At 47.3% G+C, this 19,472-nt stretch overlaps 1 long non-coding RNA gene across 1 annotated transcript in view; it reads left to right on the top strand.

Annotated features, from left to right (window-relative positions):
• The window catches only part of LOC127027971 (uncharacterized), a 59,636-nt gene extending 40,490 nt beyond the window's left edge, over positions 1-19,146 (top strand). Inside the window, exon 4 of the long non-coding RNA XR_007767903.1 lies at positions 19,082-19,146. This is a non-coding gene — a long non-coding RNA (uncharacterized LOC127027971). The remainder of the gene's footprint in view (positions 1-19,081) is intronic.
• Positions 19,147-19,472: the final 326 nt, after the last annotated feature.

Raw genomic sequence — 19,472 nt, 5'->3', positions numbered from 1 at the left:
TTCTTTCTCCAGCTCTCTGACCTGCTCCCCGCCCCTCTTTTTCTCTCTGTCACTTCCCTGTACCTCTCTCTCTGCAATCTTGTGTCCCGCTCCTTGTCCCTCTCTGTTTATATCCAGTGTCCTGGTCCCTGTTCCTCTCTTTGCCTCTCTACCCCCTGTCCCTGTCCTTGTCCCTATCCATGTCCCTGTTTTTTCTTTCTCCATCTCTCTCTCCTGCTCCCATCCTCCCCTTTCTCTCTCTGTCATTCTTTCCTCTTCCCTGTACCTCTGCTTTTCTGTATCCTTGCACTACTCCCTCTCTCCCTCTGTCTCTATCACACTCTTGCTCCCCATCTCTCTCTTTCTTTCTGCCCTTCTGATGTGTGTCCCCCAACCCCCCTTTTACGTGTCCCAGTCTTTCTCTCTACATCCTTCTGTCATTCTCCTTCTCTTGCTCGTCTTGCTCTTTGTCTCTCTCTCTTCCTCTATCCTGCTACCATCACTGTTTTTTCCTTTTCCACCCCTTTGTCCTGCTCCCTGTCCTCGTTGATCTTCCCTTCGTTCTGCCTCCGGTCTTCCTTTGTTTTCTTCCTGTGTCTCTCTGTATTTTTCTCCCTATTCTCATTTGGTAACTTTTTCTTGTCTTTCCTTAATGCCTCTGCTTTTATCACTTTCTTCCTAGGTCTCTCTCTGTCACCCTACCCTTACTTTTAAAATTCTTTCTTGTCTTTCCTTAAAGCCTTTGCTTTTTAAATTTTCTTGCTATGTCAACTTTTATCCACTCTTCTTTCCCCAGTTTTAATTTTTTTTCCTGCTTGCCCTTTACCCAGCGTCCTGGTTTCGGCTGGGATAGAGTTAATTGTCTTCTCAGTAGCGGGTACAGTGCTGTGTTTGGATTTAGCGTGAGAATGAATGATGTTGATAACACTGATGGTTTAGTTGGCGCTAAGTAGCGCTTATCCTAAGTGAAGGATGTTTCAGTTTCCCATGCTCTGCCAGCAAGGAGGTGTGCAAGGAGCTGGGAGGGAGCATGGCCAGGGCAGCTGACCCGAAGCAGCCCAAGGGGTATTCCATGCCATGGAACGTCATGCGTATATAAACTGGGGGGAGCTGGCCGGGAGGGGCGGATCACGGCTCTGGCATGGGTCAGCGGGTGGTGAGCAACTGCATTGTGCATCACTTGTCTTCTCTTGCGCTTTATTTCCTCTGTTTTTTGTTATATTCTTTTTCATTACAGTTATTATTATTGTAATATTTTTATTAGTATTATATTTTATCTTACTTTAGTGAATAAACTGTCCTTAATCTCAGTCCACGAGTTTTACTTTTTTCCTTGATTCTCCTCCCCATCCCACTGGGAGCGCGGAGGGCTGAGTGGCTGCGTGGTGCTTAGTTGCTGGCTGGGGTTAAACCACGCATCCTTTCTTTCCCTAATCCCCCTCACCTTTCTAATATTCTTTCTATACCTACTTTTATTCATTTTCCTGTTTATTAAAAGTTATTTCTTGTCTTTTCTTAGCGCCTTGCTTTTTAGGTTTTTCTCTATATGTTTTCCATTTTATTTCGCTGTTGCTACCTTTATTTTTTTTTTATTTCCTTTATCACTGTTGCTTTTAAAAGTTTCTGTCTACATTTATCCTGTTTGCGGTCTTTGCTTTGTCTACCTTTTTTTTTCAATTATTCTCGTCTTTCCTTAGTGACCTGCTTTTCAGATTTCTTTCTACATCTGTTTTAGTTTGCTGTCCTCTTCCATATTTGTTTCCTTTATTTCCGTAATGCTCGTCGCTCTTTAAATTTTCTTTCTAGTCCTACTGTTTTTCCCTTCCGATGTCTTTATTTCTTCCTTTATGTTTCTTCTGTGCATCACTTTCTAGATTTTCTTTCTAAGTTTCCTTTTCAGTTTGCCGTCGCGAATTTTCAACTTTTCTTTATTTCCTTAATCACCGTTGCTTTGAAAATGTTCTGTCTACTTGTATCCCATTCGCGGTCTTTATTTATCTACCTTTATTTTTAATTTTTCTTTCCTTAGTGCCCTCGCTTTTCAGATTTCTTTCTACATCTCTGTTACAGTTTTGCTGTCCTATTTTGGTAATTTTTTCCTTTATTTCCCTAATGCCTATTGCTTTTAAAATATTCTTTTTATGCCTACTTTATTCCTTTGCTGTTTTTTTTCTAATTCTTTCTTGTCTTTCCTTAGCGCCGTCGCTTTTTTAGATTTTCTTTCTACATCTGCTGTAGTTCGCTGTCCCTCTTTCAGAATTTTTTCCTTCATTTCCCTAATACTCATCGCTTCTTCAAATGTTCTTTCCATGTCTATTCTATTCCCTTTGCTGTTGCTTTTAGAATTATTACTGTTTTTTTCCGTAGTGCCATTGATTTTTAAATTCTCTTTTGTATGTCTCAGTTTTAGTTTCACCATCACTGTTTTTTTCATTTTTCCCTATTTCCTTAATCATCATTGCTTTTAAGATTTCTCTCTGCTTTGTTCCCATTCGCTGTCTTTAGTTCACTGTCTTTAGTTTTTTTGCTTATTTCTTCTCTTTCCTTAGTGCCCTCGGTTTTTAGATTCTCTTTCTACATCTCCATTCTAGTTCACTGCCCCTAGTTGTTTCATTTTTTTCCTCTATTTCCCTACACCCTGTTGCTTTTAAAATTTTCTGTCTAACTTTATCCTCTCATTGTCTCTGTGTTTTAGTTTGCTGTCTCTGTTTTGTAGTTTTTTCCTGTTTTCTCTCTACCCAGTTGCTTTTGAAGTTTTCTTTCTAGGTGTACTTTGATCAAGCTCCCTACCCTTAGTTTTTTAATCGTTTTCAGTCTCTTGTGTACTCCGTTGCTTTTTAAATTTACTTTGTATGTGTCTCTCTCTCTTGGTGACCCTTTCTTTATTGTTTAGGTTTTTCTTGTCTTTCCCAATAGAGGTGGCTTGTTAGTTTTTCTGTGCCTAATTTTATCCCAGCCAATGTGTGTGTTGATAATGCTTTCCTGTCCGTCCTGCAGCCTGCGCTTCGCTTTGCCAATTTTCTTCCTATGTCTCCGTTTATTTAGATCGCTGTCTCTCTCGGTTAATTTTCCCCCTCTTAATCCCTTGGCTTTTAAAAGTGTGTTTCTATAGGTACTGGTAACCTAGTTTGCGGTCCTGTTTTCAGATCTCTGCTGACTGTCCTGCACCTCTTTGCATTTTCAAGTTTCCTTCCATGTTACTTTGATCGAGCTCCCTCCCTATTCTTTAATTCTTTCCTGTCTGTTAGGTACCCCGTCGCTTTTGAAGTTTTCTTTCTCTCCCATCTTTTATCCAGTTTGCTCTCCCTGGGTTTTTTATTTTTTTCCAGTTTCCTTGCCCAATCGCGTTTAAATTTTCTTTGTATGTCTCCATTTCTCTAGTTCCCTGTCCCACTTTTTCCTTTCCTGTGTTTCCTCCAGCCCATCGCTTTTTATTTTCCTTTCCCAATCTCCCTCTACATAGCTCCCTCTAACAAGTTTGTTAATTTCCTGCCTCTCTGTCCTCTTCCCTTTCTATTTCTCACTCTGTCTGTCTTAGGCGCTCTAATTTTTAAGTCTTTCCTGAGGTTTTCGCTTTTTACATTTCTCTTCTATGACTGCCTCTATCTGGCTTCATAGTTCCTTTTTTTTTTTTAAAAGATTTCTTTCTGCTGTGTTCCCCTTGTGTAGTTTTCTCTCTCTCTCCCTCTATCCAGTTCCCTAGTGTCCTGAAACCTGCCCCCCTCTGTGTGTCTGTCCCTCTCTGCTGTCCTCTTGTCCTGCTCGGTCCCTTCCCTCTCTCCCCCCCGCTCCCTGCCCCTCTTCTTATTGCTCCCTCTCTCTGTTCCTGTGGTTCTTGTGCTCCAGCTCCTCCTCCTCCTCCTCACTGCCCTCCATTTCTGTCTCTCTCTCCCCCCACCTTGTGCAGCTCCCTGTCCCTCTCTTGTTCCCAGGATCCCGTGGGCTGGCTCCCTGTCCCAGCCCTCTTCTCTCCCTCCCTCTGTCCTTCCTCCTGCTTTCCTCTCCCCTCTTTTCCCTCTCTCCTCCTGCCTTTGGGCACGGAGCCTTGCAGCCAACTCCCTGCTGGCATTTCTGAGGTGCATGAAGGAACAAACCTTCACTGCCTCCTCTGCCCTCCTGGATGGGTTTTCCAGCTGCTGGGCTCAGGCTCAGTGCTGGGGTTGGCTCCAGGGGAGGGGTGATGTGCTGTGGGGCTGGGGTGATGGCCCCCTGTTCCCAAGGGGCTCCAGCTGGGGCTGGGGCACCCAGGTGGGGCCTGTGAGGTGAGGATGGGGCTGGGCCAAGGTTTGCAAAAGGCTGCAGGTGGGGATGGGCTGGGGCAGCCCAGGGGCAGCCAGGGAGGCTGAGGATGGGGCTGGCCCTGCTGTGCCAAGGGGCTCGAGCTGGGGAGGGGCTGCCTGGGCATGCCTGCTGGGGGAGCTGGCTGAGGACTGAAAGAGAGGGGCTTCCACACACAGGCAGCTGCCTCCAGCAAGGAATGCCTGCTCCCTGCAGCCAGCAAGAGGCCCCGACAGAGCAGAGCGCAACCACCAGCACGCAGCTCCGGGAGCTGGGGGGGCGGGCCGTCCGTCCGTCGGCTGCACGTGGGAGCCGCCGTGCGTCCGGGAAGCCTCGTGGGAGAGGAGCATCGAGGCACCCGCCGCCTGCTGCTGGGTGGGCGAGGGTCGGGCAGCCGGCACTGCGGAGGAGGAAGGGGCAGAGGCAGAGAGAGAAGCCTGCGGGCGGTGAAGGTCTCCTGCGGGTGCCAGGAGCTGCGGTGAGTCGCACCTCCCCTTGCAGGCATCCTGCCGTGCTTCTCCACATCTCTGCCTGCCTCCTTGCCTGTCCTGGCCTCCGGCTCCCTTCCGGGCTGGCCGGCTCCCTGAAGCTTTTTGCTCTGCTGCCCACACTGCCCTGGACCTCGTCGCCTTCCACATTTCCTTTCTGTGCTCTCCCTTTCTGGCTCCCCCCCACCCGCTCTTCTTTCACTCTTCCCGCGCTCTCTTCTGCCCTCTTGCTGGGCAAAATGGCATTTCTAGGTCCCCTCTACCCAGCGCCCGTGGCTGTTCTCAGTGACTGCCTCTGCTCTGCACCCTGTCGCTCTTCCCATGTCCTTTCCCTGGGGCTCTCTGTCCGGCTCCCTCTCCCGATAGCTCACTTCTTACCCTATGGCCAGGACCCGTTGCTTTCTAAATTTCCTCTCTCTGGCTGCAGTTATCCAGTTCCCTGTCTGTGTCTCTTATTTCTTCCTGCCTGTCCTCTGCTTCAGCACTTCTTAAAATTTTTCTTAATTTTCTGCCTCTCTGTTCTTAATCCTTTGCTTTTTAAATTTTCTCACTGTGACAACTTTTATCCAGTTTGCTGTCTTTATTTTTCAGTATTTTCCTGCCTGTCCCTTACGCAGTCGCTTCTAAATGCTCTTTCTGTGTCTACTGTTATGAATCTGCCAATCCCTATTTCTAGTTGCTCTTTGTCGGTCACGTACCCCCTTGCTTTTAAGATTTTTATGTAGTTCCTGTCCCTATTTTCTAGATATTTTTTCCCTTTATTTCCCTAATCGCTGTTGCTTTTGCAGTGTTCTTTCTGTCTACTTTTGTCCTGTTCACTGTGTTTATAGATGTTGTTAATATTTTTCGTCTTCCATTAGTGCCGTCGCTTTTTTCCATTTTCTTTCTACGTCTCTGGTTTTGTTTGCCATGGCTACTGCTTAATTTTTTCAGTTTATTTCCGTAATCGTCATTGCTTTTTAGATTTTCTACTTTTATCCTGTTCGCTGTCTTTATTTGCCTGTCTTGTCTTTTACTTCTTTTCTGTCTTTCCTTAGTGCTGGCACTTTTTAAAGTTTCTTTCTACATCTCCGTTTTTGTTTGCTGTCCATGGGTTTTTTCCTCCCTTTATTTCCTTCATCCCCCTCGCTTTTTAAAAGTTGTTTCTTTGCCTGCTTTTTTCCCCTTTGCTGGCTGTTTTTTACTTATTTGTTCTCTTGCTTCTTTCCCATCACTTCTTAGATTTTCTTTCTATGTCTTTGGTTTTGTTCACTGTCCCTATGTTTTCATTTTCCCCCTGATTTTCCTAAAACTCCTCGCTTGTTTCATTCTCTTTCTATGCCTGATTTTATTCCATTTGCTGTTTTTAAGAATTAGTTCTTGTTTTCCTTAGTGCCCTTGGTTTTTAGATTTTCTATCTACGTCTGTGTTAGTTCGCTCTCCCTATTTTTTTAAACTTTTCCCTTTATTTCCCTAATCCCTGTCACTTTTAACATTTTCCAAGTTTATCCCGTTAGCTGTCTTCATTTGGTTGCCTTTAGGTTTTAATTATTTCTTCTCTTTCCTTAGTGCCTCGCTTTCTAAATTTTCTTTCTACGTCTCCGTTTCTGTTCGCTGTCCCTGTATTTTAATTTTTCCCTTTATTTCCCTAATCCCCCTCACTTTTTATATGTTCTTTCTATGCCTGCTTTTATTTCCTTTGCTATTTTTTAAGAATTCTTTCTAGTCTTTCCTTAGTGCTGTCACTTTTTACATTTTCTTTCTACTTTTCTGTTTTATTTTGCTGGGGCTATTTCAGCCTTTTTTTTTTTTTTTTTTTTTTTTTTTCCCGAATGCTCGCTGGTTTTTAAATGTTTCTTTCTGTGGCTCCTTTAATTCCCTTCGCTGTTATTTTTTAATTCTTTCTTGTCATTCCTTCGCTCCCTCACTTTTTAAAAATGTTCTTTCTATGTCTCTGTTTTCGTTTGCTGTCCATATATTTTAAATTTTTTCCCTTTTTTCCCCCTAAAACTCCTTGCTTTTAAAATGTTCTTTCTATGCCTACTTTTATTCCCTTGGCTGGTTTTTAGAAATTATTTCTTGTCTTTCCTTAGAGCCCTTACTTTTTTAAGTTTTCCTTATCCATCTCTGTTTTAGTGTGCTGTTGCTACTTTAAATTTTTGTCTTATTTCCTTAATCGCCGTTGCTTTGAAAATGATCTGTCTGCTTTTATCCCATTCGTGGTCTTTATTTGTCTACCTCTATTTTTCAATTATTTTTTCTCTTTCCTTAGTGCCCTCGCTTTTTAGATTTTCTTTCTACATCTCCATTTTAGTTTGCTGCCCTTATTTTGCAATTTTTTCCTTTACGTCCCTAAGACTCTTCGCTTTTTTAAAATTTCTTTCTATGCCTACTTTTATTGCCTTTGCTGTTTTTTTCTCATTCTTTCTTGTCTTTCCGTAGTGTCCTTGGTCTTTCAATTTTCTTTCTACATCAGTTTTACTTTGCAGTCCTCATTGCATTTTTTTTTCCCTTTCTTTCCCTAATGCCTATTGCTTTTTCACTGTTCTTTCTATACCTACTTTTTTCCCTTCCACGTCTTTATTTTTAATTAGGCCTTGTCTTTCCTTAGTGCCTTTGCTTTTTGGACTTTCTTTCTGTGTCTCCCGTTTAGTTGGCCATTGCTATTTCATCTTTTTTTCCTTATTTCCTTAATCAGTGGTTGTTTTTTTAATTTTCTCTCTCCTTTTATCCCTTTGGCTGTCTTGATATCACGGTCTTTATTTTTTAATAATTCTCCTTCCTTAGTGCTGTCGCTACTTAGATTTTCTTTCTACATGTGTTGTAGTTCACTGTCCCCCTCTCCTAATTTTTTCCTTCATTTCCCTAATACTTATCGCTTCTCAAATCTTCTTTCCATGCCTACTTTTATGTCCTTTGCTGTTGTTTTGGAATTAGTACTGGTTTTTCCTTAGTGCCATCGCTTTTAAGTTCTCTTTCTGCATCTCTGTTTTAGTTCACCGTCACTGTTTTTTAATTTTTCCCCTGTTTCCTTAATCATCGTTGCTTTTGAGATTTTTCTCTCTGCTTTTATCCCGTTCGCTGCCTTCAGTTCACTGCCTTTAGTCTGTCGATTGATTTCTTGTCTTGCCTCAGTCCCCTCGCTTTTCAAGTGTTCTTTCTCCATCTCTTTTGGTTTGCTGTCCCTATATTTTAAATTTTCCCTTTCTTTCCCTAGAACTCCTCGCCTTGTTTAATTTTCTTCTACGCCTGCTTGTATTCCAGTTGCTGTTTGTAAGAATTCTTTCTTGTCTTTCCTTGGTGCCCTCGCTTTTTAAATTTTCTTTCTACCTCTCCGTTTTTGTTCGCTGTCCCTATTTTTTTCCCCTTTATTTTCTTAATCCCCTTGCTTTTTAAAAGTTGTTTCTTTGCCTGGTTGTTTTCCCCCGTCGCTGGCTCTTTAAAATTATTTGTTCTCTTGCTTCTTTGCCATCACTTTTTAGATTTTCCTTCTACATCTCCGTTTTAGTTCTCTGTCATTCGTTTTTAATTTTCTCCTTAGTTCCTTAATCACCATTGCTTTTAAATTTTCTGTCGGCTTTTATCCCGTTCGCTGTCTCTGTATCAGTGTGTATTTTAAAAATAATTTCTTTCCGTAGTGTCCTTGGGTTTAAATTTTCTTTCTACATCGGTTATAGTTTGCTGTCCCTATTTCCTAAGTTTTTCCAATATTTCTCTAATGCCTATTGCTTTTTGAATGTTCTTTCTATGCTTACTCTTTTAGCTGCCATCTCTTTATTTTTCATGATTTTCTTGTCTTTCCTTAGCGCCTCGCTTTTTAGATCTCCGTCTCCGTTTTCATTCGCTGTCCCTATATTTTACTTTTCCCCTTCGTTTCCCTAATCCCCTTCACTTTTTAAATGTTCTTTCTCTGCCTACTTTGATTCCCTCTGTTGTTTGTGTAGAAGTATTGCTTGTCTTTCCTTAGTGCTGTCGCTTTTTAGATTGTCCTTCTCTGTCTCTGTTATAGTCTGCCGTCCCTATTCCATAACTCTTTCCTTTATTTCCCTAACGCCTATTGCTTTTTAAATATTCCTTCTCTGCCTACTTTTATGCCCTTTGCTGGTTCTTTCTAATTCTTTCTTGTCTTTCCTCAGTGCCCTTGCTTTTTAAATTTTCCTTCCACTTCTTCGTTCTAGTTTACTGTCGCTATTTGATTTTATTTTTACTGATTCTTTAATCCCTGTTGCTTTTAAAATTTGCTGTCCCTATTTTTGAATTTTTTTTCCTGCCTGTCCCTTACCACATCACTTTTCAAATTCTCTTTCTCTGTCTGCTTCTATGAATCTGCCAATCCCCATTTTTATTGATCTTTGTTGGTAGTGGACCCGGTGGCTTCAAAATTGTTAGTTAGTTCGCTCTCCCTATTTTTAATGTTTTTTCTCCTTTATTTCCCGAATCGCTGTTGCTGTTGAAATGTTCGTTCTGTCTACTTTTCTCCTGTTTGCTGTGTGTGTGTTCAGATTTTTTCTTCTTTCATTAAGGCCATCGCTTTTTATCTTTTCTTTCAACAGCTCCATTTTAATTCGCTCTTCATATTTTTAAAATGGTTTTTGCTTTACTTCCGTGATCCTTGTTGCTTTTTAAGTATTCTTTCCGTGTACCTCCTTCCTGTTCGCTGTCTTTAATTATTTCTTCTCTGTCCTTAGTGCCGTCGCCGTTTAAATTTTCTGTCTGTGTCTGCGTTTTAGTTTGCTGTCGCTCTGTTTTACTTCTTTCCTCGCATAATCCCTTGGCTTTTAAAATTGTCTACTTTCGTCTCTTTTGCTGGTCTTTATTTTTTAATTATTTTTTCTTGTTTTTCCTTAGTGCCCTCGCTTTTCAAATTTTCTTTCTGCCTGCGTTTTAATTCGCGGTGGCTATTTCTTATTTTTTTCCTTATTTCCTTAATCGCCACTTGCTTTGAAAAATTTCTGCCTCCTTTTATCCCGTTTGCTGTCTTTATTTTTAATGATTTGTTCTTTGTTTTCCTTAGTACCATCACTTTTTAAAGGTTGTTTTCTGCTTCTCCTTTTTAGTGCAGTGTCGCTATTATTTAATATTTCCCCTTATTTCCCTAATGCCTATCGCATTTTAAATATTCTTGCTATGCCTACTTTTATTCCCTTGGCTGTCTTTCTTTTAATTATTTCTTGTCTTTCCTTAGTGCCATTGCTCTTTAAATTTTCTGTCTAGGTCTCTGGTTTAGTTCACTGTTCCTATTTTTTGTTTTCTTCCTTTATCTCCCTAATCCTCTCACTTCCTAAATTTTTTATTTTCATTCCCATTCACTGTCTTTATTTTGCTGTCTTTTCTTTTAGTTATTTCTTTTCTTCCTTAGTGCCATTGGTTTTTTAAATTTTTTCTCCATTGCTTTTAGTGTGCTGTCCGTATTTCATTTTTTCCCCCTTTTATTTCCATAATCCTCTCTGCTCTCTTTTCTTTTAATTCTTTCTTGTGTTTCCTTAGTGCCCTCACTTTTTAAAATTTTCGTTCTACATCTCTGTTTTAGTTCGCTGTGCTATTTCTTATTTTTTTCCTTATGTCCATAATCCCCGTTGCTTTTAAAATCTTCTGCATACTTTTATCCCATTCGCTGTTTTTATTTTTTAATTATTTCTTGTCTTTCCTTAATCCCTGTCACTTTATAAATCTTTTCTTCTTTCGACATTTATCCCGCTTGCTGGTTTATTTGCCTCATCATTTCTTGTCTTTCCTTAGCGCCTCGGTTTTAAAATTTTCTTTCTGTGTCTTAATTTTCGTTTGCTGTCAATATTGTTTAATTCTTTCCTCTCTTAATCCCTTGCCTTTTAAAATGCTGCTTCTCTGTCTCCTTTCATCTAGTTTGCTCTCCCTATTTGTAGTTCTTTCCTGTCTGTGCTGTACCCCATTGCTTTTGACATTTTCCTTCTATGCCTACTTTTGTCCAGCTCCCTGCCTTTTAATTCTTTCCTGCCTGTCATGTACCCCGTCGCTTTAAAAATTTACTTTGTATGTCTCTGTTTTAGTTTGTGGTCCCTGTTTTAAATTTTTTTTCCTTTACTTCTCCTAGTCCTTGTTTCTTCAAAATGTTCTATGTCTACTTTTGTCCTGTTCCGAGTCTTTAGCTTTGAATTATTTGTTGTCCTTCCTTAGTGCCGCATTTCTTAAAATTTGATTTCTGTGTCTCAGTTCTAGTTCACTGTCCCTATTTTTTAACCGTTTCATCTCTTCATCCCTTGGCTTTTAAAATTCTGTTTCTATGTCTACTTGTGTCTCCTTTGGTGTCCCTATTTTCAATTTTTTCCTGTCTGTCCCGTACCTCATTGCTTTTTAAATTTTCTTTCCAGGACCACTTTTATGGCCTATCCTTATCTTTAAATTCTTTCCTGTCTGTTGTTTCGCACGTTGCTTTTAAATTTTCTTTCTGTGTCTGCTTTTATCCAGTTCACTGTCTTTATTTTTTATTGTTTCTGGCATTTCCTTAGTGCCCTTGCTTTTTAAATTTTTCGTCTATGTCTTTGTGTATTTAGTTCACTGTCCCTGTTTTTTTTTGAATTCTTTCCTCTCTTAAGCCCTTCGATTTTCAAAATTTTTTATGCCTGCTGTTATCTCGTTTCCTGTCTCTATTTTTCACTCTTTTCCTCTCTTAATCTCCATCGCTTTTAAAATTTACTTTCTATGTTTCTGTTTTAGATTGCTGTCCTTATTTTTAAAGTTTTTTCCCTTTATTTCCCTAATCCCTCTCACTTTTAATATTTTCTGTGTCTCCTTTTATCCCGGTCACTGTCTGTATTTTTTCATTTTTTTTTCTTGTCTGCCCTTTACACCTTTGCTTTTTAAATTTTCTTTCTATATCTGCATTTTAGTTCACTGTCCTTATTTTTCAATTGTTTTCCTTTTTTTCCTTAATCCTTTTTAAAAATTATTTTTCTCTATCTACTTTTATCCAGTTCACTACCTTTATTTTTTTTATTGCATTCTAGTCTGTGTTGTACCCCGTCACTTTTAAATTTTGTTTCTATGTCTTTGTTTATTTAGTTTGCTCTTCCTCTTGTTTTTTCCCCGTTATTTCCTTAATCTTGTTGCTTTTTAATTTTTCTTTCGATGTCTGCTTTTATCTAGTTCCCGTCCCTATTTTGGAATTCTTTCTTGTCCGTTGGGTACTCTCTCAATTTTTCAATTTTCTTTATGGCTCCATTTATTTAGTTTGTTGTCACGATTTTTTAAAATTTTTTTCCTCCCTTCATGCCTTCATTTTTAAATTTTTTTATGCCTACCTTTGTCTAGTTTTCTGTCCCTGTTTTTTAATTTTTCTCCTCTGCCTTGTACCTTTTGCTTTTTCAATTTTCTTTCTATGTTAGCTTTTAGCAAGCTGTCTAGCCCTCTTCTTTAATTCTTTCTTGTTTGTCACATACCCTGTTGCTTTTTAAGTTTTCTTTGTGTCTGTCTTTTTTTTGCTCTCCTCTCGGCTCATCCTGAGGCTTTAGAGGGTCTCCTCAGCATGCTTTTCTCTCTGGAGTGTAATTTGTACCCTCAGAGACAACTCTTCCACAGGCCATCCTTTTGCCCCACAGCACTCTTACCTTCCCTTGGCCATGTCGGATGCTTCCTTTCGGTCCCCGGAGGACATCTGGACTCTGTTCAGATCCTTCCCGACTACCTCATTGTGTCAGCAATCCTTTGTTTGTCTCTATGTCCACGGTCCCCCCCGACCCCCAGAGCCCTCTCGTTCCATCACGACGCCTCCGAGACTGTCCTCGTGCCCCACGGCACCCTCCCAGCTCTGCAGCCCTCTTTGTATCTCTCTTACTCAGACAGAACCCTTCCTCAGCCTTGCTCTGGGCCCCAGAGCTCTCTTACCTTATTCACTGCCATCTGGGATGTCTCCATTGAGCCGCTCATCCCCTGAGGACATCTGTACGTTGCTGGGACACCTTCTTGAGTTTTGCATTGTGTCCCAGAACCTTCTTCTGTCTCTCTTACCCTTCTCTCCTGCCATCACCATGCCTCCCGAGGCCATCCTTGTGCCCCACATCCCTCTCTTGGCTCTGTAGCGCACTTTGCGCCCTTCTGCCTCCCTCAGAACCTTTCCTGATGCCATCTTTCATCTCCAGGACACTCTTGTTGTCCTCTGTGCTAGCTCGGATACCTCTGTTCAGTCTCTGGTCCCCTGAGGACATCTGTAGTCTCTTCAAATCCCCTCTTGACTTCTTCGTCATCTCCTTGAGCCTTCTTCTGCCTGTCCCTCTCAGAACCCCTCTGCTACTATCACGAAGCCTCCCAAGGTCTTAGCTGTTCCCTGCAGCAGGCTTTTAGCTCTGTAAGCCCCTTTGGACTCGTTGGTTGCAATCGCGCCTCTCCTAACGCCTCCGTTCCAAAAAAGAGCATTCTTTTTCTTCCCTTTTTCAACTAGGATGCCTCCCAAGACCTTCCTTGTGCTCCACAGCATTTTGGTGGCACTTTGCCTCCCTTTCAACCTCTCTTATCCCTCCCAGCCTTTCATGACCCTCTGCTCCCAGTCACCGTGCCTCCTCAGATGCCTTCTTTGTGTACCGCAGCCCTGTTTGAGCTCTGTAGCGGACTTTGATCTCGCTCGTTCCCTCAGAAACCTGTCCTCGGGTTGGTTTGTGCCTCAGAGCGCTCTTATCATCCCCTCTGCCATCTAGGGTGCCTCCATTTGGTCCCCGGCCTCCCAACGACATCTGTACTCTGCTCAGATGCCCCCCAGACTTCCTCCTTGTGTCCTGAGCCTTCCTTGGTGTCTTTGGCCTGATTGAGACCCCTCTAATGCTGTCACGATGCCTATCGATGCCTTCGAGGCTGCCCTTAGCACACTTTTAGCTTTGTAGCGGGCCTCACATCCCCTTGTTCCCTCAGAGGGCTTCCTGAGTCCATAGCTGTGACCCAGCCCAGTCATTCTGTCCTCTCTTCCCTCTAGCATGCCTCTATTCGTTCCCTGGCCCTCCGATGACATGTTTACTCGGTTCAGGTCCCCTCTCGATTTAATCGCCCCATCCCTAATCCTTTTTCTGTCTCTCCGGCTCCCTCAGGACACTTCTTCTCCCGGTCACAATGCCTCCCGAGACATTCCTCGTGCTCCACATCCATCTTGTGGCACTGTAGGTGGGGCCATCATTGACCACAGAACACTCATTTGTTCTCTATGCTATCGAGGATTCCTTTGTTCAGTCCCAGCCACTCGAGACCGTGTGTACTCTGCTCAGATGATCACCCGAGTTCCTCCTTGTCGTCCCCAAGCCTTCTTTTGTCCGTCAGCCCCTCCACAACCCTCTCCTCACAGTCACGACACCTCCCGAGACCTTCCTCCATCTCCACAGCACCTTGTAGCACTTCAGCTCCCTTTCTATCTCTCTTGGTCCATCAGAGCCTCCCTTCTCTCTTTGCTATGCAGCACTCTTTATCTTTCTCTCTGCCATCGAGGGGGTCTCCGTTCGGTTCCTCTCTCACTCAGTTCATCTCTAGTTTGCCTAGATGCCCTCCTGAGACTCCAAGGCCCTCGCTCGGTCTCCAAGCCTTCTTTTCTTACCCTGTCCCTCTGAATTGCTCTGCTCTCTAGAACAATGTCTTCCGAGTCCTTTCTCGTGCTCCACAGCACTCTTGCAGCACTTGAGCTCTCTTCTATTTTTTTGGTGCTCTCAGAGTGCTCTTATCTTGCTCTTTGCCTTTAGGATGCCTTCATCAGGCCCGGCCCCCTGACAACATCTGTACTTTGTCGAAATCCCTTCAGAGTTCCTCATTGTTATCTCTGAGGCTTCTTTGGTCTCTCAGGCCCCCCCGGGACTCCTCCGCTCCCTTTGCCGAGCTCTCACGAGACATCCCCTACGCCCTAGAGCCCCGTTTTAGCTCGGGAGGGCACTCTGCACCCCTCTTTTCCTCACAACCCTTCCTGAGTCCGCATCTGTTACCCCAGTCAGTCTCGCTGTCCTCTCGTCCGTTTGGTGTGCCTCCATTCGGTCCCCGGTCCCCTGAGGACATATGAGCCCTTCATCTATTTCTCGACACATCTCCTGTGGTGTTTTTTCTTGTGCTTTGCAATTTCTTTTGTTCTAGCTACTTAGGTGTTAATTAGGCTGCTTCATACAGTGTCTGGTAAGTTTCCTGTATTTCCATGGGGTTTTGGTGGCTTCTCTCCTTCAGGAGTCATCTCGTTCTGTTAAGGGAGTCAGTCGGAGAGACCGTCAAGGTGGCTCTGAACAGGCAGCGATTTACAGTAAATAATGTGCTTTGCAACCAGAGATATTTTGGAGAAGGGATTCGTAGGGGATCTAGTTCTGCTCTGTCATTCAGTCCTATCCAGAAGGCAGTTCTGGCAGAAGTTAGGTAGTCTGCACGGTCTTGCTAGAAATGAAGCGAAACCCCATAGTGTTGTGGCGTTTTTGTAGGCAGCTAAAGCACGTGATTGTTGATGACACTACTGTTATTGCTTTTAACGAACTGCTTTCCTCCGTGGCTTAGTAGGACGTCTACCTTCTTCTATCTACGCCCCAGAAAACCTGAGGTTCATTCCCTACCCGGTCACGGTGCTGGTGCCATAGCTGTAGTTGCAGTAGAAGAGCAGGTATGGTCGTTTCCAGTGAGGGTCGCTTGCTCTGCTCAGCGCTTTGCACGCTGTAAGCTCCAGGCAGAGGAGAAAACTCCCTGCTGCTCCTCTAGGCCGCCTTTATGCCTTGTGGTGGTTGGCCCCTCCCCTTTCCCAGGGGATTGTGGGAAGGGGGGTGGGCGGGGCCCGGGGGAGAGGAGCCGCAGCCTCTGCTGAGGGAGCTCATGGTGCTGGTGGGCTTCTGTGGTGCCAGTGCTCTGTGTGCTGCTCTGCTGTCAGCTGAGGGCAGCTTTGGAGGTGTCTGAGCTCTGTGGGCAGATGTGTTTTGGCATTGAGGGAAGCGGAGGTGTCTGTTTGAGCTGGTAAGAGCTTCCGGGCCAGTCGAGGTTCAGCAGCGTGTAGTAGAAAGTGCGCTTGTAGGCAGCTGTTTTGTTTTTATTAGGTCAGTAATTTTGTATTGCGTGTCCAGGGGTGGCCAGGTGGTTTAAGAGTGTGCTTTTTTCTTCTAGGTGCATTGCGTTTTCCTGGACTTGCTGACTTCCTTGAAGATGGAACCCTGTTTTTTCAGCAGTTTTGCTGAGTAAGTTGCCGATGTAATCTCTCTTAACAGGGCTGCTGGTGAGATTGTCTAGCAGGGGTTAGGGTGAGCATGTTGTGTGCATCTGTCTGTGGAGTTTTAGTTTCTCGAGGAAGCGGCAGGGCCATGAAGCATGGTGTCTTTCAGGGTATGGGACAGCTCATCGCCTTTCCCGATCGCTCGGAATGCAGGGCACGGCTGAGAAGAGCAGCTCCTGAGGAGCGGCTGATGCGGGGGGTTCAGGGGTGCGAGTACAGGGCAGGAGCTGTCAGGAAGGACCAGTGTTCCTTCCCTGTCAGTTCAGTGGAAGAGAAGGGGTTTCTAGAGTTTTGGGACTGGGGGGCTGGGAAAGGGAGGAGGGTTCCTCAGCCTTCCTCAGGCTGGTTTTGCCGTTGGATTTGGGTGTCGATGAGGCCTGTTCTGTTTTAGTCTCTCCGCAGCTGACGGGAGGTGCGACGAAGTCAGGAGAGACGCAGCGTAAACCACCCGGGCCTCCGTATGGCAGTCTGCAGGGCTGGATGTCAGGTGAGTCTCGTCTCGTAAAGCATTAGGTACCTTAAAATAGACCCTCTGGAACTGTGAGGTCTCCACTTCTCCGTGCCTTTTCCTTACTTCATTCCCGGAGTTAATTTGTGCATCCATGCCTTCACCGTCCATCGGGATGTGGCAGTCATTGTTCCTTAGAGGCATTGGCTGGGCACTTAGTTCCAGCGTGGGTTTGTGTCACCGTCTTCCGTGGAATTTCTGGCTGAAGAGGATGTGTATTATGTGTGCCGGTAACAATCCGCAGCCGGGGGTCTGTCTTTTATCGCAGTCCCGGGCACGCAAGCTTTTTCTATTATTCCAGTTTTGCTTTTTTCCTGAAGTGTCCAGTGAGGTTTGCTGTCGTGTCAGTGCTGGCAGGTATGTTCTCTTGTTGTTGTTTCTCTAGTGTGTTTTTAGCACCAGCTTGTGTAGTGGTAAGGTGTCCGCTTGGGATCCTTGAGTCACCACGTCACGCCATCGTGGTTTCTGCATTGCCCGGCCGCCGCTGTAATTCCCTGAGGGGCTTTGTAGGTAAGCGGGCTCGAGGGTCTCGCGCTGTTCGTGCAGCGGACCTCGTTCTCGTGGCTTCACGGGTCAGGCAGTGCGGGTTGCAGCATGGTAGGGTGTTCTGTCTTTCTGAGCTTTCTAGGTTTTTCAGGTTGTCTGTTTGTCGGTTATGATTTTATTTTTGGCAGGATGTCTTTTCTTGATGGCTGTAGCTACGGTCAGGTCTTGTTTTGCCATGGAAGTCGCTGTGGCTGTCTTTGCTCTTTTTGCCAGCGATCCTCAGCAGGGTTTTGCCCTGACGGGAGCGGCAGTGCGGACGATGGGGTGTGGGTCAGTTCTGCAGAGTGGAGGATGCGTTGTGGGTTATTGCAGGTGAGTTATCCGCCGTGGGTTATGCCAGGTGGAGCCCCTGGTGTCGGTCATCCTAGGCCTGTGTGCCCCTGCACGTTTCTACGAACACGCCTTCCTCTGCCTGTCCCCCCTGTCCCTGCTTCCCCCTCCCAAGGGTCCCTGGCCCCCATGGGAGTTTTCCCCCCGCCCTGGGGAGTTTTCCCCGCCTGTTCTCTGTGTCCCTCGTCCTGTCCCCCCACATCCTGTCCCATGTTCCTCCCCTCCCCCCAGGGGATTTCCCCTCCTCTCCTTTGTCCCTCCGGCTGGGAGGTTTCTGCCTTCTGTCCTGTGGGTCCTGCGGGGTGGCCCCTCCCCCCTTGGGGCGGGTCCCGTGGGTGGCCCCTCCCCCCCGGGGCGGGTCCCGCGTGGGTGGCCCCTCCCCCCTTGGGTCCGTGGGGGCCCCTCCCCCTCCCCCCCCCCTTGGGGCGGGTCCCGCGTGGGTGGCCCCTCCCCCCCTTGGGGCGGGTCCCGCGTGGGTGGCCCCTCCCCCCTCCCCCCTTGGGGGGGTCCCGCGTGGGTGGCCCCTCCCCCCCTTGGGGGGGTCCCGCGTGGGTGGCCCTCCCCCCGGGGCGGTCCCGCGTGGGTGGCCCCTCCCCTCCCCCCCTTGGGGCGGGTCCGCGTGGGTGGCCCCTCCCCCCCCCCCTTGGGGCGGGTCCCGCGTGGGTGGCCCTCCCCCCCCCCCTGGGGCGGGTCCCGCGTGGGTGGCCCCTCCCCCCCCCCCTGGGGCGGGTCCCGCGTGGGTGGCCCCTCCCCTCCCGGGCGGGTCCCGCGTGGGTGGCCCTCCCCCTTGGGGGGGTCCTGCGTGGGTGGCCCCTCACTCCCCCGGGGCGGGTCCCATGTGGGTGGTCCCTCATTCCCTCCCCCCCTTGGGGCGGGTCCCGCGTGGGTGGCCCCTCCCCCCCTTGGGGCGGGTCCCGCGTGGGTGGCCCCTCCCCCCTCCGGGCGGGTCCCGCGTGGGTGGCCCTCCCCCTCCCCCCCGGGCGGGTCCCGCGTGGGTGGCCCCTCCCCCTCCCCCCCTTGGGCGGGTCCCGCGTGGGTGGCCCCTCCCCCCTTGGGCGGGTCCCGCGTGGGTGGCCCCTCCCCCTCCGGGGCGGGTCCCGCGTGGGTGGCCCCTCCCCCCCTCCGGGCGGGTCCCGCGTGGGTGGCCCTCCCCCCTCCGGGCGGGTCCCGCGTGGGTGGCCCTCCCCCTCTCCGGGCGGGTCCCGCGTGGGTGGCCCTCCCCTCCCGGCGGGTCCCGCGTGGGTGCCCCTCCCCTCTCCGGGCGGGTCCCGCGTGGGTGGCCCTCCCCTCCGGGCGGGTCCCGCGTGGGTGGCCCCTCCCCCTTCCGGGCGGGTCCCGCGTGGGTGGCCCCTCCCCCTCTCCGGGCGGGTCCCGCGTGGGTGGCCCCTCCCCCTCTCCGGGCGGGTCCGCGTGGGTGGCCCCTCCCCCTCCCGGGCGGGTCCCGCGTGGGTGGCCCCTCCCCCCTCGGGCGGGTCCCGCGTGGGTGGCCCCTCCCCCTCTCCGGGCGGGTCCCGCGTGGGTGGCCCTCCCTCCCCCCATTGGGGCGGGTCCCGCGTGGGTGGCCCCTCCCCCCTTGGGGCGGGTCCCGTGTGGGTGGTCCCTCCCCCCCCGGGGCGGGTCCGCGTGGGTGGCCCCACCCCCCGGTCCCCCTTGGGGTGGGTCCCGTGTGGGTGGTCCTCCCCTCATCCCCCCCGGGATATTGCCAAGTCTCTCTCCATGATAGTTGAAGAGTCACGGCAGTCAGGTGAAGTCCGTGGGGACTGGAGAAAGGGAAACATTGCAGTCCTCTTTAAAAAGGGCAGAAAGGAGGACCCTGGGCACCACCGACCTGTCAGCCTCACCTCTGTGCTTGGGAAGACCATGGAACAGCTCCTCCTAGAAGCTCTGCGAAGGCGCGTGGAGGACAGGGAGGTGATTCGAGACAGCCAGCATGGCGTCACCCGGGGCAAGTCCTGCCTGACCAACCTAGTGGTCTTGTGTGATGAGTGACTACACCAGTGGACAAGGGAAGAGCTACGGCTGTTATCTCTCTGGGCTTCTGTGAGGCCTTTGACATGGTGTCCCCCGTCCCCATCCCTAACATCCTTTCCTCGAAGTTGCAGAGAGATGGAGTTGATGGAGGACTGTTTTTTTCTTTCTCCACCTCTTTGTCCTGATCTTTTCTTTCTCTCTTTTCCCTCTCAATCGC

Source organism: Gymnogyps californianus, unplaced genomic scaffold, assembly GCF_018139145.2.
Source record: "Gymnogyps californianus isolate 813 unplaced genomic scaffold, ASM1813914v2 HiC_scaffold_112, whole genome shotgun sequence".
Lineage (NCBI taxonomy): Eukaryota > Metazoa > Chordata > Aves > Accipitriformes > Cathartidae > Gymnogyps > Gymnogyps californianus.
Note: the sequence above shows the minus strand (reverse complement) of the source record. Positions and strands in the feature narration are given on the sequence as shown.